General features: G+C 40.6%; 1 protein-coding gene across 1 annotated transcript in view; it reads left to right on the top strand.

Annotated features, from left to right (window-relative positions):
• TMEM135 (transmembrane protein 135) overlaps positions 1 to 23,534 on the top strand; it is a 174,888-nt gene that overhangs the window by 112,734 nt on the left and 38,620 nt on the right. The window lies entirely within an intron of this gene.

Here is a 23,534-nt window from a genome sequence, read left to right as displayed (position 1 = left end):
AGCTCGGTTTCACTCAGATCCATTGAAATTAATGGACCTAAGTCATGTCCATCAATTTCAGTGGGTCTTCTTTAGGTATGACCTAACACTGGATACAATCATATATGAAAATGTGAAGCTTGTTTTTCCACATTTATGAACTCAGAGGAATGTGGGTAGTGTTGGGAAGATGTCCATACATTATTTATTTTCTTATTTTGTTATTGTTTGCCTTTGCAAATTTTATAAGAACGTGTGGAACATAAACTGAACCAAACAGAATTCCCAAACAGCAGCTTATGTAAGCTTCCCTCCAGATGTACGCCAATCAAGAAAAAGAGAAACCAATATGTACTACACAGGGAGTACATGCATAAAAAGCCATGCCTTGCTTCCATCCAGAAGCTTTGACCAGCAATAATTTTAATTTCATCTTGTGCATTCATTCCTGAGTGGACATCTTCTCACCAGCTGTGTGATTATGTCTCTTTATCTTAATTGAGGGTGACACATCTAAACTCTTCAATTCTTCAAGATCTAGTTGCAAAAGCAGGGAAGTGTTATAAGAACTAGAAACAAGCTTGACCATCTGATGTGTATCAATGTAGTGTCTTGTTTTGGAAATGTAGGGTGTCTGCCAGGAACCCTTCTCACACATTTTCTGTGGGTCACATTAATTGTAGGTCGTACTGTGTAAACTCAACAAACATCATGGTCTTGCAACTTTCCTTCATTTCATTAATTAGTCCTTTGCCCTGTGGCATATTTGCCAATAAATGAGCTCATTACATATACAAGTTTGTCCCTAAAATCAGCTCCATTTAATATTGGTAATCTAACAGATTGGGATTTGAACCAACCTTTAAACATTGTAACATTTTCAGTTAAAGTCAAGACCAGAAGTTGTTTATCTACTTCAGGCATGTCCAAAGTCTGTTTCAGGGGCCCAATTTCTTTCTTTCTTTTTTTTACAATAATATTTATTATTTTCCATACATAAACATAACCAAAGAAAGAGCCAACAATAATAAAGAAAAAAGAATGAAACAGAAAAAGAAAAAAGAACATATAACATAAAAGACATCAAATCATCACATAAACAAAAACTTAATTAATTAATCAATCAAAATCCATCTTCCTAAACATATTACTTGACTTCCTCAAATCTTTTCCATCTGAGTTTCTTAGTAATATCATTATCAGGGGCCCAATTTTGGCCCGCCGGTCGGTTTAATCCGGCCCCTGTGGTAGTTTATTTGCTGGAGTAAAATCCTAAACAAAACTTCAACCCGAAAAAAACCCTCAACAACTTCAACCCTAAAAAAAGTTCTGTTGTTGGGAATACATCCCTTTCTTTTTCAGTCCAATAAGCTTTCATAAAATGAAGCTTTAAAAATGAAACACCTTTGTAGAAACACTCAGTACTATTAAATATTCACATCCATATAGTAATTTTTCTTTCATTTAATTGCAAATAGGAAAGTTCATCCTTTCAATTCCCTTCCCTTTTGAATTGCATATTATATATAATGTATTCTGTGCCCTGAAGGTAGAAATCCTTATAATTCACATTACCAGTTCTCATTATATTTTTTTGTATTGTGGTAGAATTCTCATGCCTTTAGGATTCCCCCCCCCACCGCCCAATGGCAAGTCCTTACCCATTAGCTTGACATTTTGAAATGAAGGAATGTTAATAGATTTGTATGGTTGACTTGAGTCATTGGTGGAATTTTGTCGCTTGCGGAAGTCAGCAGTGTTCATTCTGGTGTTTAATGAGGATTGATGTTGATTAGTATAATGAAGAAATCAAACCAGAAGAATAAAAAACCTAAATGAAATGCTGGATTTACGGAGCTAAAAATCATGTTGTGGGATTATGAGGGGGCAAATGAAATCTGTTATGCAAAAGCAGCATCTAACAAAGTATTTGACAATGGGTCTCTTTATTAAGCCTGTTGGGAAGCACTGGCTAGTCTGCTTACAGATTAGGGGAGTTAAATCCCCAAAAAGGCTTTTAAAATGTAGGCGTTTCTTAAATTATGGAGACTGACATTTCTTTGACTTGTGTGCACATAAGCTTGTAAGGCCACTGAGAAATCACTGCTTGCTAATGCTATTGTATTATATTATATTATATTATATTATATTATATTATATTATAATATTATATTATCATAATATTATATTATTATATGATATGATATTAAAGCTAAAGGGACCCCTGACCATTAGGTCCAGTCGTGACCGACTCTGGTGTTGCGGCGCTCATCTCGCTTTATTGGCTGAGGGAGCCAGCATACAGCTTCCGGGTCATGTGGCCAGCATGACTAAGCCGCTTCTAGCGAACAAGAGCAGCACACTGGTTTACCTTCCCGCCGAAGTGGTACCTATTTATCTCCTTGCACTTTGATGTGCTTTTGAACTGCTAGGTTGGGAGGAGCAGGGACCGAGCAACGGGAGCTCACCCTGTCGCGAGGATTTGAACCGCCAACCTTCTGATCGGCAAGTCCTAGGCTCTGTGGTTTAACCCGCAGCGCCACCCACGTCTCTTAATGCTGTGTAGTGGCTGGCTATTGCAAAGTATGTAATAATGCCAGACACAGCTCCAGGAAACTGCACATCACTTACTGGGAATTACAAGGCAACAGATCACTGTTGTGCCCATATCCAGATTGTGAACTTCCCACAGGCACCTGGTTGGCCAATGTGAGAGCAGGATGCTGTTCCAGGTGGGATTTTTGTTCTGTTCAGTAGGGCTCTTTATATGTTGCTATGATCCACTCTGAAACAGTAGTTGCAAGAACAGGCATTCAGCCACTGCGTCTGGTGATGCACTGGAACATGGCTAGGCAAACTAAGGCCTGGGGGCCAGATCTGGCCCAATTGCCTTCTAAATCCGCCCTTGGATGGTCCGGGAATCAGCATGTTTTTCCATGAGTAGAATGTGTCCTTTTATTTAAAAGGCATCTCTGGGTTATTTGTGGGGCATAGGAATTCGTTCATTCCCCATATAGTCCAGCCCCCCCCCCCACAAGGTCGGAGGGACAGTGGACCGCCCCCCTGCTGAAAATGTTTGCTGACCCCTGCATTGGAAGCTTTCACTGATTAGAATACGCTGGGTGGCATTTAAATCAGTTTTACTCAGAGTAGACCCATTGAAATTAATGAACATGACTATGGTACATTGATTTCAATACGCCTAGTCTGAGTACAACATAGTTAAATATCACCCACTGTGGCCCACCTTCTGATGGGGCATTGGAAACTCCTTACAACATTAGCAGAGTTGTAACATTTATGATGCGTTAAATTTGGACCATGTATTTATAAATAAGATTTGAAATTTATAGAGGAAAAATAATGATATGCATGACGATGATTGATTGAAGTTGGAAGCCGGGGTGGGGGGTGGGGGGTGGGGAGGAAGTTAAACAAGATGAATTTAGTGTATAATTGACTGTCAAAATGTTGTTATTCAGAAAAATCATTTGGAAAATAAAATATTTTTTAAAAAGGAAACTCCTTACATCAGTGTCAGAGCTAACAAGAGCATCTTCACTTAGTTAGCTGTTACCTTTCAGGCTTGTGCTATTTATCATATACTGAAATTCTAGCTCATCAGTGTATTGTTTTAGCTTAATTATTTCCAGTTAAGTTTGTCTTCCCTTTCGGTGGCCAGAATGAGCTCGCATGTTGGCCCATTGCTTTTCTGTCTTTTCTCCCTAAGAAACTCTGGAATTAGGAATATGTCTTTGATTCTACCTAAATTGTCCTTAACTGTAGCTTTATAATCCCTTCGTATAGCAGTAAATGAAATCAATTCACATTAGGGGAAATAAACACAGCCCATCATTGGGCAAATGCTTTGATTTGCTAGTGACTCACTAAAGCCCAAATGGATTGGATTGATGCCAGCTATGTTCCATTACAAACCTCTAACCTGATGAGGTGTACTCTCTTTTAAGTGTAGCATCCACATGCCAGATTAGAGCTGCTGGAAGCATGCAGTGATGTGTGCCCTTCTTCCTGGAGGCTCACCAAAACACAAGTCTAAATATGTTCCAGAAGCATACAATAAATCTTTTTAAAAAACAAATTGGCTTTTGGTGGCTAAAGATAGGGCAGTTTGAAATCGTGTTCATAACTGAATGGGCTTTGTTATTTCATTAAAAAAAATTTATAAGAATACAAAATACAGAACTGAAGAATAAAAAAGAAAAAGAAAAGGAAAAAGAAAAAGGGAAAAAATAGATACATGACACCAATCCATAATTCTATTCCATCGACTTCCTGTCCATTCTTTCATGGCTCCCTAAAGTTTCCCATTTCTGCTTCATATTCTGTTTTTTCTAACTATTTAAGCATTGTAATTCTTCTCATTATAAACTTTAACGACTGAACCTACTCCAAACCGACTCAAGTTCTAACATTTTTACAATGGTTTTTAGGTAGTCTACAAATGGCTTCCATTCCTCTTTAGAACTTTTCTCTTCTTGCTCTCTAATTTTGCTGGTTAAGCTTGCTAATTCTGCATATTCCATTAATTTCATCTGCCACTCCTCCTTTGTAGGTACTATCTCCTTTCTCCATCTTTGTGCATATAGGATTCTTGCTGCTTTAGTGGCATACATAAGCATATTTATTTGTTTACTTGGTACCTTGGACCTCATTATTCCTAACAGGAAAGCCTCTGGCCTCTTTGGAAAATTCTTCCGAAATATTTTCCCCCAATTCATTATAGATCATTCCCAATGGGCTTTATGATTTCAACCTGGTTAAGCGATCAAACAAACAAGATGTATCTGCTTCCATTTGAGAACCAAGCTGTCTTGATACTTGCTGGTGTTCACACTAGTTGGTGTCAAGTGGGAAAAACCAGCTTTCTTTGTATATCCAGATTTCAAGTAGCGTCTATTTTCCTTTAAAGATCAAGTTTTTAAAAGAAGTTACTCTGATATAGTTTATTTTGGAGTTTGGCGGTCCATATGCCTAATGTTTCCATTTACACACTGTTTCTCCTATTGACAGAGTGAGTGAGTGGGTAAGAAGTGTTGGCCTTTGTGAAAACGTATGACTATACCAACATACCACATGGAATTGAAATATATTCTGCAGTAATTACTGAAGTCTCAGTGGGTGAAATTTAATCCCTGCTGTAATTCCATTAGCTGTGCCAGTGAGAGGTACATCTGATATTTTTGAGCCAGGGTCCATTTTCTGAGAGTGTTTTATTATACAAGCTCTAATTTAATAAGCTTCCACTTTCTATACTGAGGCCCCAGTATCATGCAGTAGATGTTTAGAGGTTTTCCTTACTGCAAATAACTACTACTGTGCATTCATTACTGAAAAAAGAAGGGGGTAGAAGAGAGAATTGGAAGCATAATGGGCACGTCTTATACCTTAATTTTAGATCCAGCTGACTTCTATTTCTTAAATTTTGGGAAAAATAAAACACTGAGAAGGATGACTTCCTTTCAGCTCGATTCCATGTTTTAGATTAAGTCAGTAAATAAAAGTTATTGCAGCTTGTTGATCATTATGCTTGGAGTTCTTTCAAAGGACGTCGTCGTGTTCCATAGCTCCATGTGTCTTTTCTGATGAAATTCATGCAGTCAGGCTTTCAATGTTGGAAAGAATCTGAAGAACATCTGGTCCAAATCCTCTGCTTTATGGCCCAAGTCCTGGGAACCAGCAGACCCCCTCAACTGCCTCATGGCCATTGTTAACTTGGTTTGGCCTGGCTTTGGCCCCATCTTTCTGGGTTGTGTTAACTAGGAATGGGCTTTCTAATGGAGATAGAGAAGGGAAGACCTAAGAGGTTTTCCCCACAGAGGCAGGTTTGTGAGATGTGAGAGCATCCCCCCTTCTCCCCATTCCTGATTTCAGCATCTTTCTGCTGTGGTTTAAGAGGAGAAATGTCAGTGTGTATCTGTTTATGGAATTGTGCCTCTTAGACGCTCAAGGCAGGGATAAATTGGAACTGTGTATACATTCATGTGTGCTTATCTGGAGATGAGAGGGGGAAGCATTTTTTTTTTAAAAGGTAAAGGACCCCTGAGTGGTTAAGTCCAGTCAAAGGCAACTACAGTGGTACCTCGGGTTACATACGCTTCAGGTTACAGACTCTGCTAACCCAGAAATAGTACTTCAGGTTAAGAACTTTGCTTCAGGATGAGAACAGAAATCGTGCTCCGGCGGTGCGGCAGCATCAGGAGGCCCCATTAGCTAAAGTGGTGATTCAGGTTAAGAACAGTTTCAGGTTAAGTATGGAACTCCGGAACGAATTAAGTACTTAACCCGAAGGTACCACTGTATGGGGTTGTGATGCTCTTATTGCTTTCAGGCCGAGATAGGTGGCTTTTGTCCACAGACTGCTTTCTGGGTCATGTGGCCAGCCTGACTAAACCGCTTCTGGCGCAACGGGACCGTGATGTAAGTCAGAGCGCACAGAAACGCCATTTATCTTTCCTCCGCAGCGGTACCTATTTATCTACTTGCACTGGCCTGCTTTCGAACTGCTAGGTTGACAGGAGCTGGGACCGAGCAACGAGAGCTCACCCCGTCGCGGGGATTCGGACCGCCGACCTTCTGATCGGCAAGTCCTAGGCTCAGTGGTTTAACCCACAGCACCACCTGCGTCCCATTGAAATAAATAAGACCTCCTTAAAGCAGGAATCAAGGGGATTCGAACCGCCGACTTTCTGATTGGCAAGCCCAAGATGTTCAGAGGTTTAGACCACAGGGCCACCTGTGGTACTATGTGAGAGTTCATTTGCACACAAACTATTTGGCTGTGTCCATTGGTAAATTTCAAATAGATGGTATTACCCCCTGGAAGGTCACCTAGAGATTTGAAATGTCTTTTTTTTAAAAATAGCATCATATTTTATTTATTTATTTCATATAATTTATAAACAGCTTGATTGTAAAAAAGAGCCCCCTCATCAAATGCTTACAGTCAATTTGATGCAACAGTCCTTAGTTTCTCAAGCTACCGTATTCATCCCGTTGATCAGAAGTGTAACTTCTCCCCTTGTTGGCTTCTGTGTGGTTGTTTGGGAATTCCTTGATACTGGCTCTCTCCAAACAGTAAAACATATGCTCTCCTTGGTTATATCGTTGGTCCGTTTTGCCAGATCCGGTTGCAGGGACAATACCTCTCTGCTCTCTGCCTGCAGACAAGCAGTGGAAGAATTACAACAGCACAACCAGCCACTGATTGCGTGATTCCGCGCCCCCCTCCCTCCCCCACCATTATCAGTTATTAGCGGTGGCTCTATTTCAGATATGTGACTGACTTTCTGAACCAGGAAGGTGCTTACCTGCAAGGTGAGCTGGTAGTAATGAGAGAAGCTTTTAAGGGCTAGGGTTTCAGGCGTCTCTGTCCAGAGCCATTCCTGGGGGAAGAATGAGCGGGTTTCCTTTTTAGGTCCCCTCTGTCAATCACAAAGCTCTTTTGTCCTCTTAATGCATTGATGTGACTGGCCTTTTGGCTGTTAATCATGTTCTTGTCATCCTCAGATGCGAAATAAAAGAGCGGGGAAATAGCTCTTTGGGTTCTCAGGCCTCGTGGAACAAGTTGCTTGGGGCTACAGCAGACCTCTGTGTCCCAGCTGCCCAGAATGCTTTTTCTTTTGCGATCGGATCGCCAACAATGATGTGCATTACCCTCGCAGCTTCAGTTCCTGGGGCATTGCTGAGAACAAGGCTGATGTTACAAGGCTGATGATGGGAAAGCAATTGAGCTTTGCGGATTTGATTTCTCTCTTTGGGCCTGGCACAGAGGCACCACAGTTTGAAAGTGGAAGCGCCCCATGCGTGAAACTTCCGGCAGTCTCAGATTAAATATCCAGCCCTTTTTAAAATTTGCATTTCCAGGCCTGTTTATCTTTTGCTCTTAGTGTATTAGATTTTCCATGAAGCAGAAATAATAATCTATTCTTTGTTATACATCTTTCATTCCTAAATATTTTTACTGCCTGCAGAGCTGCCCTAGCATTTATTCTGTACCACCATATAAACATGTTTTGTGATTTAGTTCTACAGTAGTTGGTGCACGCTGTCTGAGATGTAGACTTGATAACCTGGCAGTTCTTTGGCTAGAGCTCTTGGTTTGCAATTTTGTTCACATTTACTTGGGATAATGCATGCTTGAATTATGATGGTTTTACTTATGAATAAGCTTGCATTGGTTAAATATCGACTGCAATTTTACAGTTAACTTTGCTGTTTGAAACATGCATTCTGTCATACGTAAGGGTTAGGGAACCTCCAGCCCACAACTCCAATCTGGACTGGAACGGACCCTAATTTGGCCTGCAGCACTGTTTCCCCCAAACCACACCCAACTGCCCTACACCTGGGACAGCTGAGTTCCCCGTGAACAGCAGGTGTGGGGTAGGTAAAGTCGTGGCTGGATTGGCTGAATGGTCAAGTTCCCCACAGAGAAACCCCCTGTGTAGCCAATCCCTGCAAAAAGCAACTTTGCTAGCTCTATGCCAGGCATAGTCAAACTTGGCCCTCCAGATGTTTTGGGACTACAACTCCCATTATCCCTGACCACTGGTGTCCTGCTAGCTAGGGATGATGGGAGTTGTAGTCTCAAAACATCTGGAGGGCCGAGTTTGCCTATGCCAGGGGTGTGCAACCTTTAAGACAAAAAGAGCCACTTGGACCCGTTTCCGAAGAAAAAAAACCTGGGAGCTGCAAAACCATTGCATGTGCGCCGCTGCACTCCGATCTGACAGCGGGCGGGAAGGTGATGTTGGGACAGTGCGTGACTAATGCACGCACCGCCCCCATGCGACGTCACAGCCAGTACAGCGCCCGCCACAGTGGGGAGTGTCGGGCACAATGTGCCTCCTCCCCTCGCTAGTATCCGCCCCGGAGCCGCGACAAAGGTGTAAAAGAGCCACATGCGGCGCCGGAGCCGCGGGTTGCTGACCCCTGGCCTATGCCTTCTCAATGCTCAGCAGAAGGGCCATAAGTCAGTGCTTTGCATGTAAAAGATTTCCTGGTATAATCCCAGGCATTTCCATACACGGCTGAGAAAATCTCCTGCCTGAATCCTGGAGAGCTGCTGCCACTCAGTGTTGATGATACTTAGCTAGATGGACCAATTTGCCTGACTTGACAATAAGTGTGTTTCTATTTCTCTTAAAATAGGGACGCGGGTGGCGCTGTGGGTTAAACCACAGAGCCTAGGACTTGCTGATCAGAAGGTTGGCGGTTTGAATCCCCGGCATGGGGTGAGCTCCCGTCGCTTGGTCCCAGCTCCTGCCAACCTAGCAGTTCGGAAGCACGTCAAAGTGCAAGTAGATAAATAGGTAGTGCTCTGGCGGGAAGGTAAACGGCGTTTCCGTGCGCTGCCAGAAGCGGCTTAGTCATGCTGTCCACATGACCAGGAAGCTGTATGCTGGCTCCCTCGGCCAATAAAGCGAGATGAGCGCCGTAACCCCAGAGTCGGCCACGACTGGACCTAATGGTCAGGGGTCCCTTTACCTTTACCTTTAGCTTTATTTCTCTTAAAGGCTGCAGTCCCTGTAATCTCTTACTTGAACTAAGTTCAATTGAGTTCCATGGATGTAATTCTGAATAGACTGTAGCCATGGTCGGACAATAGATGAGCCTTTATAATGAAATGATTTTAGAATGTTGTATTATTTTAATGTTGTTAGCCGCTCTGAGCCCGGCTTCTGCTGGGGAGGGCAGGATATAAATAAAATTTTATTATTATTTATTATTATTTCCATCACGCATATAGCCCCTTAATTCATCCCTTTGCTTGAGCAAGCAAACAAAGCAGGAGACCTTCCATTAACCATTGCATCCTGTTTCAACTTGCCAGCCAACTGTGGTTTAACAGCTCTAGTAAAAACTAGGCTATCAGGCCATTGTTGGTTTGTTCTAAAACCATTAACCATAGTTTCCTGGTTTGGATAAAACTATTTGAAGGGTTTCTAGCTTGTCCGTTGGCTTGAGTGGAGGGCTACAGGCACAACCACGAGGCTTGCTCATACCTTGGCTTATGAATGCTAGCCGGTAATATCTAATTTGACAGTACTATTTAAATACTGTAATTTAGCAGAATTAATCAATACGACCAGCACTATTAAAAAGAAGAGCCAAAATTTCCTTATTGATGCTTTTTTTGGGTCCAAATCAATGTCGTTCCAATAGCATATAAGTATGATGATTTTTCAAAATCATGATACCTAAAGTCTTCATATATTCAGAGGTGTGGACTAAAGGCAGAAGCAGTAAATACGCCACCTGTTAACTGCAAAAAGTCTTTGTTCTCTTTGGAACAGTGTGTAAAATTCATGTTTGGATAACACTGTGTACGTGTCAGCGCTCCATAGATTTTATATACAACGCAGCATTGTTATATTATCAGCTGGCCTGATAAGAATCAATTTAGATAAACATGTTTCCACAGTGTATTTTCAGAGATTACTGGAAATTGGCACATTAGAAATGCATAGCTTTTACTTCAGACATCGCAAAATATTTAGAATTCTGTTCCTGTGAGCTAAATTCTTAGCCCAGAGTAGGGAAAGTAAAGCTACTTTGTGGTTAGACGTTTGTGGTTTTCTCTTTGGGCATTTTGCCATAAGATAAGTACAAGATTATTGAAGGGCGAGCAGTACACAAACTGATAATGATATGAAACAGTCTAGCTCCCACACAGTTTCAGACTTGCCAAGTGACTGATTTTCAAAATATTTGCATCCTCTTTCCTGTTTTCCTGTTTCTGTTTTGAAATGTGTTGGTGATGAGGTGACCAGGAAGATGTGAAAAAATCTGATTTGGCCATCACAGATTTCAGCTGGAACCCTTTCTATACTTTATTTAAAGCCAACCATCTAACCTGTGGATTGTGGTCCATATACAACCCACCTCCCTGCCCCCTAAAATTAGTCAATTCTGGGATAGTTGTTTAGCTTTTGTACTACAGTTTTCTGATTTTGTGGTTTGCAAGAGCTATTGGGGATTTCTGATGTTCTGGAGACCAACACATACTGAGGTAGTTCCTGAGAATATGGAAATGCCAGGACCTTTGCCAAGCCTGTACCAGAGTTTGGACATGAAAAGTGTTCTAGCAAGTGCATTTTTACCTTATTTCTTATTTTCTTGAGTAAGAAGGAGCTCTTATGGGTCATCTTTTATGTGTCTTTGACACATTCTTAGATAATGTTAATGTTTTTGAATAATTATACTTGCTTTAAATATGATTTTATTTTGAATAGTATTCGTTTACCACTTGGTGTTTGCCTCCTTGGGCTCCTTGAAAGGAAGGGTAGATTAGAAATTAAATAAATAACAACTACCCCTTTGAGCTCCTTGCCTTGTTGGGCGGGTCGCGTTGTTCAGATGCCTGATTATCGTCTTCCAAAGCAACTACTCTATTCCAAACTTAAGAATGGAAAACAAAATATTGGTGGACAACAAAAGAGTTTTAAAGATGCTCTCAGTACAAATCTATAAAGTTGTAGTATAAGCACTGAAAACTGGGGAACACTGGCCTGCAAGTGCTCCAGTTGGAGAACTGCCTTTACCAAAGGTGTCATGGACTTTGAAGAAGCATGAACTCAGGGTGAAAAGGAGAAATTCCCTGGGCAGTTATCTTTCCACAAGGGCTGCCATTGATGCTGAAATCCAGCATTGTCTGAGCTCTGCGAGTACAGCTTTCTCCCGATTGAAGTGCAGAGTGTTTGAGGACCAGGACATTTGCAGGGAAACCAAAATGCTTGTTTACAAAGCTATTGTACTACCAACCTTACTGTATGCTTGTGAAACATGGACCACTTATAAACGCCATTTCTAACTCCTTGAAAGAGTCCATCAAAGGTGTCTCCGAAAAATTTTACACATCACTTGGGAAGACAGGCGAACTAATACCAGTGTACTAGAAGAAGCAACGACCACCAGTGTTGAAGCAGTGATTCTTCAACATCAACTTCGTTGGACTGGTCATGTTGTACGGATGCCTGATTATTGTCTTCCAAAGCAACTACTCTACTCTGAACTTAAAAATGGAAAGTGTAATGCTGGTGGTCAACAAAAGAGGTTTAAAGACCGTCTCAAGGCAAATTTTAAAAAATGTAGTATAAACACCAACAATTGGAAAACACTTGCCTGTGAACGCTCCAATTGGAGAACAGCCTTTACCTAAGGTGTCATGGGCTTTGAAGAAACTTGAACTCAGGACGCAAGGGAGAAACGTGCTAAGAGGAAGACACACTTGGCAAACCCTCACCATGATCTCCTCCCTCCCGGAAACCTATGTTCCCCACTGTGGAAGGACGTGTGTATCCAGAATTGGCCCCCACAGTCACTTATGGACTCACTGTTAAGATCGTTTTCATGGAAGACAATCTTACTAGGTTATGAGTGATCACCAAAGAGGGAAACATATCTAAAACCTAAGTTATCTTTAACTTCAGGGTTTGTTTGCTTTTTAACCCACTATCTGTGGTGTGTGGAACACTGTGTTTGCTGTCAACGCAGCAGCATTTGATTTATTTTTACTCTTGTGTACAAAGAAGCAGAAACGTAGACAACTTGGATTCGTCTGGTTGTGGGCTCAGTTCAGGCCTTGTCACTTCTGACAGTGTTATATTTTGGTTGTTCAGGCAATTGTCTGGCACATTCATTAAGGAGACATCTAGTGACTGAATCCAAACCCCATGGGAGATGACGAACTTCTTCCATATGTGAAGAACACTAGATGGTTCCTGCTGGACCGAATAACAGGAAATTGTTTCACGGCTATGGGTCCCCCCCTTCCTTTTCTTCCTTTTTGAAACTATGCCAGTGAACCCCTTGATTGTACAACTGTAGAAGGGATTAATCTGGAGCTTGCTACTTCCTTTTTTAAAACTTTGGCTGTGCTTGTTATTACCTCAAATTCTTCGCGTGTGCTTTCCTGTAACTTCCATCTGCCCCTACTTAGTGCTAGCTTTGGCGACACCTTCCATAACCTTCCTGGAGAAATTTCCCCCACTTTATCCTCCGGTCCCCTCTCACTCTCTTTGCCTAGAGTTCCTCAGTCCTCAAGACCAGGGCAGTTGCTTTTTTAAAAATATATTTAATTCTCGCAGGAATTTAAAATCTTGCATAGTTTTCATAAAAGAGGACTTCTTTTAAAAACACACAGAATACTACGGTTTTAGCCTCAGATTCCCGCGGTATTTTATAACTGAGGATCAAATGGCATTGTTTCTATTAAACTTCTCAAAAAGGAATTTCAGCGGCTTTTCAATATCGCTGCTATGCCAGTGCATTTTCTTTGCCACAGCATATGGCAACCTGGAGTTATCCCTTGTTGTCCAGCATTCAGCATTGAAAGGGTCCATTAATAGCCACAGATGCTGCTGCAGTTGTGTTCTGGCTTCACAGAATAGCAGGGGTTGTGGAAGGAGGGCTTGTCTTTCAAGTCGGCAGTAAAAAAATTGACTCTGCGCACTGTCCAGGCTTATAGTAATGTTTTTCCCTTCTGCATTGTGAAACCCTGTACTTGCCATGTGACTAGCAGTGGTTTGCGCTGAAAGGCATGACCTCCTCTTGTCTATCTGCTTCGACATTTTAGATGACAAAACAAGGATTTTGTTTGATTTGTATTCAGACACTGCATAGGTCCTTTTCAACTGTTGAACAGCACGTGTGCAGATTGTTGTGTTAAAAAAGACAGTGTGAAGCCAGTGAAAGACTTTATTCAGGTATGCATTTACTTTTAAATCAAGGACATAGTGCCTTCAAGTTTGATGCACTATGCTTAAGCCATCCTGGAGACTTTAAGAAACAGAGCAGAATTGAAGTGTACTATATAGAGGTTTATGAAAACAGGGTTTGATAAGCTTTCAGACCAAGACATTTGGGAGCGCAGGGGAGAATTAACTTCCACTGCAGTGAATGTGTCTGTTACTGACCTCTGCATAAACGTAAACTGCTGAAAGATGCTTTAAAAATAAAGGATTTGATGTGTCTGTGAAGGTACTGAAAGTTGGTTTTCTTGAAGCCCATATGCCATCTTGCTCTTGCAATTGCGGGAAAGAAGCCAATAACCCTTGCACTTGTACCACAATTGTGTTTAAGCAGGTCTTGTTGCAAATCCAGAAAAACACCTGCAGTTTTTCTTCTATGTGAAAACAGGAGACAAAACAAAGAGGCTATCTTTTAGGGTTACATGAGTGAGCAGGAGCCAGCTTCAGACCCATGGTCTCCTCTTGCGGCAGAGCTGCAAGAAAGCTTTAGATTCCAGAGTTCCTTGTCATGGCTGAAACTCTGGTTTGTTCAAAAAGTGAGAATCTAATCATGGGATAAGATTTTTGTTTGCTTTCAAACCAGAGTTTAAACTCCCCAGAGTTCCTTGAATTTGTACCTAGTGAGACACTCTGGTTGCTTTGAAATCAGATTGTTCTGATCTCCTTATGATCATGCCAGAGGAGAAGAAGAATGGAGAAACACACAGACCGAAAGCTCACTGCTCCTCATAATCCTTGTTAAGCATTTTACTCAAACCAGACCTGTGGCTCACTTGAACATCATGTGAAACAATGGTTTGCCCAGGTGAAAACTGGACTACTTGATTTGATAGACTTTAAAGGTTGAGCAGGCAAGATGAAGAATTTATCTAGCATTTCATTTAGAAACTATTTGATTTTAATTAATTAATTAATTAATTAATTAATTAATATTTATTATTATTTCTAGTCTGTCTCTAGTCTGCCTCCTGGAATTCCGAAACAACTAACTTGGCAATCATATAATATTAAAACAACAACATGCATGCAACACTGCCAAGGGGAAAACAGTTTTATAGGCCAGCATGCTATAACAATGAGGTTTAAGTTCCTGCATAGGAAACATTTCTCTCTCGTGCTTCTGGTTGAGCTTGGGATATGAAACAGGGCTTTTCTCAATGGTCTAAGAAGTGCATGAGACTAATACTGTTGAAAGAGATGACCCCTTTTAAGGAGACTGTGATATTTAAACTTTGTTTTTGTGATTGTGGAATAATTCGATTGTGAACAAGAGGGGATTGGCTGTTCAAGCAATGGAAAAGAGTTTGGGATCTGTACATTCTTAGGATTTCTGTGCATTCTTGCTTTTCAGCAGGCAAAAAGCAGAAATATTTGACTTTCTTGCCTGCAATTACCCGAAATAGAGACCAGACGGTTGACTTTTAAAGACACAGCTAAACAACAGTTGAAAGCCTGGTTTCTAGGTTACATTTAAAATTACATTTCCATAGCCACTTTATTAAGTTAGATGTGTGTTGTAATGTCTGAGGCTTTTGTTCAAAGCCCTGCTTGAGTCCCCTGTTGCTTTGCTGTTTGAAGGTGGAAATGAGATCTCTCTACAAGATACACTAATGCTGGGACTGTACCAAACATTGGGTGGTTTATGCAGGAGCAGCAGCAGCAGCTTATTGTAACCTCCTTTACCATTGCAGGGCTAAGAAAGCAATTTCTTTTGTGTGAAAAAAGGAAAATATTTACTTTGCGAGGATGCCAGTTTATATATTCCTGGACGTTATGCAGGCCACCCAGTTCCCAAAGGTTTCTGGGATTCTGAATCGGTCCAGAGAAAGCCCGGGCTCTTGGTTTTGCCCAGCGAAACTTTTGGAATCTGGAAGTGCAAGGCATAGTTTTCATCCCCTTCCCCGAATGTTCTTTAAAAGAAGCATTTTGGGGTAGGGTGAGCACAAAGGGATGACAGCAAGGTGAAAATATCCAGTTGGCAAAATTGGTTGCAATCACGCATTCAGTTACACACATTTATGTTTTATTGAAACCAGCGGAGGCTCCTTGCTTGCGGCTCGGGATTTTTATTTTTGAACGTTTTATTTGTAATTAGGTCTGTTGCTGTTCTGTGGAATTTGATTCATTTCACTGGAGGTTTATACCTGTAACTGGAAACTTAGCAGGCAGCCACATGCACAGTGTCTTCTCCAGAGTAAATTGAGAGCTGGCAAGGCCATCACCAGATTCAAAATCTGGTGGACCCTCTGGTGATACTGGGGTGTCCCAGATAGCTAGGACTGGCAGCCACCATGTAAATCCCCCCAGTACCCCCAGTGTAGTGTCACTCTGGGGCATTGTAGGAAAACAAAATGGCAGCTTATGGGACCAGACACTTTTTGGAGCTGAAAGTGCTAGACATAGCAGATGCAGCAGTGAGTCCTAAGCCTGATTCATTGTTGTACATGCACAGGTGGGTACTGGTGATTTTCTTTTTAGTCTATTCAAGCCAAGGAAATGACGGATGCATAACCATTTTGTATGTGTACAGTATATATCTACTTAAAACACACACATAAATACTGTCTCTATCACGTTTGTGGTCAAACTGATCCAAATCTCTTCCTAGGTTGAAATCAGCTGCCGCTATGAATAAATTTTACTAACTATATATGGTAGTAAGGGTTTGACAATCAAGGAAGTTTCAAGACCCATAGCTATTGTGTTCTCTGTCTGGCTTTTGATTTGATGTTAATTTCTGCTAAATGGGCCTGTTTTTGTCATACCTCTGCCTTTTGGAAATTCAAAAATATTCTCTCAACTTTTACTGACAACATCACCTCCTGATGTGACATTTTAAATTCTCTCTGTGTTTTTTTATTTTAAAGATCTTTATTATATAAAGATCTTTATTATAGGTCATCTTCTTTATGATAGTTTCTGTGAGCACCTTCTACTAGCTGATATGGCAGGATGTTAATTTTAAAATAAATCTTTGGAAGAATAACTTCTTTTAATATTAACCAGGTTGTGGGGGAGAAGAGGTTTGTTCTTACTTCAGTTCTGGTGCCTTGGTTTCTTTTTATTTGTAGATGAGCTATGAACTTTTTTTAAAGAAGCAGAAGGTTATAAATGATCTGAAAAAGCATATTAATATCTTCTGTCAATGTTATCTTCACAAATGCAATAGTGTTCTGTATTTATATATGCATACATCTTAGCATATATATAAATATAAAGAATATATTTTCCTTTTCACACAAGCATTTCCTTTGTGTGTGTCATTTGGAAATAGCCAGCAATGAAACGCTGCATGTGTGCTTTCTCAATTACTGAAGTGTCTAGCAAATAATTACAAAGGTTTTAAGAGAAGGAGTGGGACCTCTGTCTCTATTATGTGATTGATTGGAGGGCAAAAGGTTGCGACCTTTATTGCTGAGGATATTGTGTGGGGTGTACGAGTCCTATAGTCTTATCAGCCAGCTTCATTCAATCTCTGCTTTCCTGTTGAAGCTACAGGACTGGTAAACATTGGTTTCCAGGGACGTTAATGTTCTCTGTGGCTTTGTTTCTTTTTGTCCCTTGTGCGCAGTCTTGATCAGTGCTTGAGCCCAACTCCCTTAAGTCCTCTATTGACATAGGCTCCTTGCAATTACCTGAGTCCGATTCCAGCCTGACACTGGAAGATAGAGCCGTTGCCGAGTAGTATTCATTTCTGTGTGATTTATTGTGTCTATTTAAGCTGGTGTCCAGCTGCTTGCCTACATGTCCCAGTCCCCGCAACCTTGGGAGGTATACAAATTGGATAGCATCTACACAGGCAGAGCGCATCAGTGGTGAAAGAGACTCCACATATTTTTGATTAAATATACTGGGTGGTATTCAGCTACACTTGTCTCAGCATAGATCCCTTGAAATTGCCGAACATGACTAACGTTCATTTCAGTAGGGCGACTCTGAGCAAAACCTAGTTGAATACTACCTTAAACATTTCAGGCTGCTGAAATAATTTTTGTCAGAATGATTTTGGGCATAAGAGAAGAGGACAGTAAGTTATTCTCTCCCCATAGTATTGTGCAGCAACTGGCAAATTTAATATACCTTTTAAGAATGTGATACTTTATTTTTATTAACACAACCTGAGTCCCCCCTTTAAAAAATAACTCCTGTTGCTTTAATAAACATTATAAAAGTAAGATAAATAAGGGGCCTACTTCAAGATGTGATTATAATAAGCCATTTACATTTTGTCAAACTCGGGGGTAATAATTTAGTATGTTGTCAGCCCAGGAGCGTTCTCACTAAAGAATGTGCCCTAAATATAGCTTCTGGTTCAGAGATTAAAATGCCCATTGATACTTAGAAAGACTCCTATTCACATGTCAGCTATGATTTGTAACATCCTAATCCATGTTATGAATCCCTTCATTATTCTCAGTATCTGAAACTCATAATTTGGGGTGGGGTGGGGGGAGAGAAATGGTTCATGCTCCATAAAACAGCAGCTCCTTATTTTGGAGGACTCTATCTATTTAACTATTTATCTATAAGATTTCTTACCCACCCTTCACCATAAGGTCCCATGGTGGGTTACAACAATATAATCATACCATTATAAAAACAAGTAAACCAGTTCTGATTGAAGGCAAAAAAAGAAAAGTACAGCCGTACCTTGGTTGACAAACACCTTGCGAATCGAATATTTTGGCTCCTGAATGCCGCAAACCCGGAAGTGACTGTTCCAGTTTGCGAATGTTCTTTGGAAGCGGAACATCCAACATGACTTCGGAAGCTGCACCTTGGTTTCCAAATGTTTTGAAAGTTGAATGGACTTCCGGAATGGATTCCGTTCCAAGGTACAACTCTATAGCTAAACCACAAAGAGGTGGGTCCCGCAAAACAAAATACCTTAACTGCCATAGGCCAGGGTAAAGAGGTGTGTCTTCAGCATGGGACAAAAGCTGTACAAGGAAGATACCAGGTGCACCTTTTGTATGAAGGGAGCGCCACAATTTAGGGGCTGCCACAGAGAAAGTACGTTTCCGAGCACGATTCAAAGTGTTGGTGCTGACCTTTAAAGCCCTAAACGGCCTCGGTCCTGTATACCTGAAGGAGCGTCTCCACCCCCATCGTTCAGCCCGGACACTGAGATCCAGCGCCGAGGGCCTTCTGGCGGTTCCCTCATTGCGAGAAGTGAGGCTACAGGGAACCAGACAGAGGGCCTTCTCGGTAGTGGCTCCCGCCCTGTGGAACGCCCTCCCATCAGATGTCAAAGAGATAAAGAATTTCCCGACATTCAGAAAACATCTTAAGGCAGCCCTGTTCAGGGAAGTTTTTAATATGTAATGCTGTACTGTTTTTAACACTGATTGGGAGCCGCCCAGAGTGGCTGGGGAAACTCAGCCAGATGGGCGGGGTATAAATAATAAATTATTATTATTATTATTATAAAGCCCTGTTCCAGGCCAATTTCTCTAGGTGCAAGTCGCTCCTCCATTTTCCACATTTCAGAGTAAAGTAGCACAACAGGCACAGGACAGAACCCTATGGCACTTGTCACTTTTTTCCAGGATGATGAAGAACTATTACTGAACCCTTTTTGGGTTCAGCCAGTCAACCAGCTACAAAAAACCTAACGGTAACCTCGTTCAGCTCATATTTCACCAACTTGACTTGGCACAACTTGTTTTTGAGAAACCTATGCGGGGTTTCTCAATCATATTATCCTTTTCTAAGTGCTCAAAGACCATCCATTTCATTATACGTTCTAGGACCTTTCCTGATATCAACATCAGGCTGACGGGTTGGGTCCTCCCCCTGCCCCCTTTTGAAGTTGTGGACAACTTTTCCCCACCTCCAGTCTGCAAGGTCCTTTCTAGCAATATTTGCAAGCGATTTCTCTGGTATTATGAAATTCATGTGTTATTTTCACAAATACATAGATTTTTATTTCATACCTTTTTCTAATATACAATTTTTTGTATGCTTTTGTTTGTTTGTTTGAGAACTGTTTAGCAAGATTTGGCAAAATGCGAATTTCGAAGAATAGATATGGTTCAGGTCACATTTCAGGAAGTACAGCTTCAGCAGGCCCACATTAGGATGCAAACCAAACCAAATTTCTCCCCTATTCCTGTGTCTGGTCATTTGAATGCTTTCTATATCTGTCTGTCTGTCTATCTATTGATCAGCAGAATATTATAAGGAAGGGGCACTTTACTTTCTCTCTAAAGACATTCCTTCCTGGCCTCTTCAAATTAAATTTGTGTGACCAGAAAGTTCCTTCTTGCCCAATTAGGTGAGAAGCATTCGGTGGGAGGAGAGTGGGAGATTTTGATAAGAAAAATAGCTTCCAGAGAAAGTGTTAAGGCACCTCCTGCCTCTCCAGCCCCCCTCATTTCCCACTCCAGATTGCAGCTTCCCATAGCTATTTTAGGTCTCCCAGCTTGCTCAGAGAACATTAGCAAATCATTCTTGACTGATTGCTTCCTGTTTGCCACAGTCAATTGTTTGCCCTGTCAAAAATGTTTACATTTGTACTTTTAGCATGTCAGAAAGTGAATGGAATATATTTTGTATCTTGATGGATTCATGGTGGAGAAGGTTGAAGTAACTGTCAAAGAAAAAGTTGTGTGTGTGTGTGTGTGTGTGTGTGTGTGTGTGTGTGTAAATGTTACTTACGGTAATTCATATGAACTAGTGGGTGAATTGTTTAATGTTTGCTTCTTGTCTATATAAGAAGCATTGGGGTTATGTTTATCACAGTAATAATCTAAAGATACCTGGGAAAAATTTGTCTGAAAGATACATCTTAGGCATCCTTTATATGGTTATATGATGCAGGCTAAAAACCATTGCTTTTCACAATTTACCACCTAGGCTACCGAACTAGCTCTGTGCAGAGTCAATTACAGTAGTCAAATGTTGATGGTACTAAAACATAAACATCAGAAGTGTGGAATGTTTACGAATGCCATCAACCCTGGAAATAATGCAAAACTACATGTTTCAAAAACATGTTCAGGATGCTTGATGTCATTCTTCAAATGTAAAACACTCCTGGATTTATGTACCACAGAAAGCCTGTAATTGCACCAAAAGCCAAAATAGTGTGTGGTCAAAAGCCAAGGAGTTCATTGGTGGGAGGGATTGCCAGTCATTTTCCCTGGAACTCCTCCCCCCTTTATTATTATTATTATTTTACCACATGCATAAAGCTGAATGCGCACAAGTTAAATGCACATAAGTTGTGGTCTTAAATTGTGGGGCTGATATGGAAGTTGTTCAATCTGCTTTCAATAGAAATGATGTTCTTTATCTTACAGTTACTTATGGCATTCATGTGCCATAAAACGCTTCTGCCCTTGACTCCGTTGTTAAACACATAGAGCTGAAGTAACAACAACAACAACAACAACAACAACAACAACAAAATTTATTTATACCCCACCCTCCCCAGCCAGAGCGGCTAACACCAATAAAATCACAGTAAAAACATAATAGGGGGGAAAGGGGGGGAGTAAGTACCATAGTGTTTCTCTCGCTCTCCAAACACAAAATTCATTTTTAAAAATCCTAATTGGGTGATGTCAACCAATGTGGTATACTTTATAATCAATAAAAGGGTTGTTTTGTTCATGCCCTTAACTGTTCATTTGATCAAATAGCATCTCTAAACAGATTAATATTTCAAATTTCACAGTATGATACAAACAGAACCAAAACAGCTATCAAGTAATAACAGGGTCCTTCAACTCTGTATCCCCAAATGGAAACCTGAAACTATTCTTAACCTGAAGCACCACTTTAGCTAATGGGGCCTTCTGCTGCCACCACGCCACCGCCGCACGATTTCTGTTCTCATCCTGAAGCAAAGGTCTTAACCCAAGGTACTGTTTCTGGGTTAGCAGAGTCTGTAACCTGAAGCATCTGTAACCCAAGGTAGCACTGTACTGGGGAATGATCAGGAGCTCACCAAATTAGTGGCTAAACATCTCTATTTGGTTTTTTGTCGCTGAAATACACTGCAGATGTTTGATCTCCCTGGAGATGTGACGATAGACTTCTCTGCCTCCTTTCTTTTAGAAAATGTTTTTTGCCACTGGGGAAGTGGTAATTCTGCATTGATTTGTTTTGTATGTTTGTATGTGATGCTGATAAAAGGTTTGATGATGATGAATAACTGGGTCCAGTATTATTGGCCAGGGAAAGCTTGTCTTTTAAAAGTTATTTTTTTCTAGGCTACCTAAGAAACTATAAAGAAACTAGAGGAAGAAGCTAAATGTAAAATAAACTCTGGTGGAGGAGGCTGTTAAAAATATTAATTTCCCTCCTGTCTTGTGAAATTGCTTTAGCTGATTTCTGGTGCATGGATTGAATTATTGGTTATATCTCATGACCCCCTTAATTATTGTAATGAAACAGCAGATTCTGAAATATCCTGCAAATCATTTGCTTTGGAAGGGGAACATTTCTGGAATGATTTTGATAGAAGCATATATGTTGCTAACAACCTGGTTGCCAACTTGGAGATTTATTCCTGGTGCAATCCCCCAAACAGTCCTCATGTCTCCTCTTTATTAAATCCTTCTTGAAAATCCGGACAGTCAATTCTTGGCACATAGTTCCTAAGAAAAGCTTGTAAAGTGCATTTCCAAAATTTAGACCAAACATGTCAACTTTCAGCTCTCACGTTTAACTTCTTTGTGGACAGTTAATGAATTCTGACACTTGCTTTTCATTTTGGAAATTTTGGGCTACTGTGACCTGTTTATATTTTTTTTAAGTGGAAGCAGCATCTGCCATGAGTCTGAAGCAGTTGTTTTCATTTCTTAGTTTGCAGTTGGCTAGTTTATGGTGGCAAGATTCTCTGTGGCTAAAGCTGAAACATTATTTTCTTTGATTAAAGATGAGACCTACTGTTCATCCTGTACCCAGCATGCCAATGAATGTCATTTCCTTGAAACTATTTTTATATTCCATCTTCATGCGAAAGAGAAGGAAATATTCTTAATTATTTTATTTTTATTGTTATAAAATGTATACACAGCTTGATTGTTTTTTAAAAAACAGTTTACAAAGAGACACCTTGATTTTAACTATTGAAATTCCAGCAGATATGCTTACAAGCATTGTTTTGCAGCTATAACCAGCTAGAGGGTTTTTTTTAAAAAAAATATATGCTGGGAACCATCACATTGCTCCTAGCTTTCTCATTCTGACATATCTTGTTTCTGCAGTAACTTTATAAAGATGAACTTGCTATCTTTTGAGAAGTTATGTCTGTTGGGGTGGTTTCCAGTCTTAACCAGAGTAACTTAAGTCCATTGATTTTGATGTGTGTACTCTAAGTATGACTTCCATTTATTTGTTTACTGAGAAGATTTCTAACCTGCTCTTTATTAAAAATAATTCCAATATAAAAAGCATAATGCATAATAAAGCATGTTATAGAAAAGAAATAGAACTCTAAAACTTCAACAGAGGCCAAACACATTGGAGAAGGCACCCCCATTCTCCACCAAGTGATAAATTAAAGTCCTGGGAGCAAAAATGTGGTTATTTGCTACCAGGGTTGGCACCTATTCATGCTGAGAGAGGCGGGCCCTCCATGACTGGGGTGCTATTGCTGATATCACCTGTTGAATTTTTGTCCCTTTCTGTGTTTAACGTAAGAGGTAATTTGTCACTTTGCTATCTACATGTGTGTTAACTAGTCATCAGTTTTAGGCTGCTGGTAGCAGTTGTATACTGCTTGTTAAGCTCTACTTCTTTCTGAAACCTAAATTCTCAGTCCTAAATTAC

Source organism: Podarcis melisellensis (assembly GCF_964234715.1).
Source record: "Podarcis melisellensis genome assembly, chromosome: 4".
NCBI classification, from domain to species: domain Eukaryota; kingdom Metazoa; phylum Chordata; class Lepidosauria; order Squamata; family Lacertidae; genus Podarcis; species Podarcis melisellensis.
This window is presented reverse-complemented; position numbering and strand designations above follow the sequence as displayed.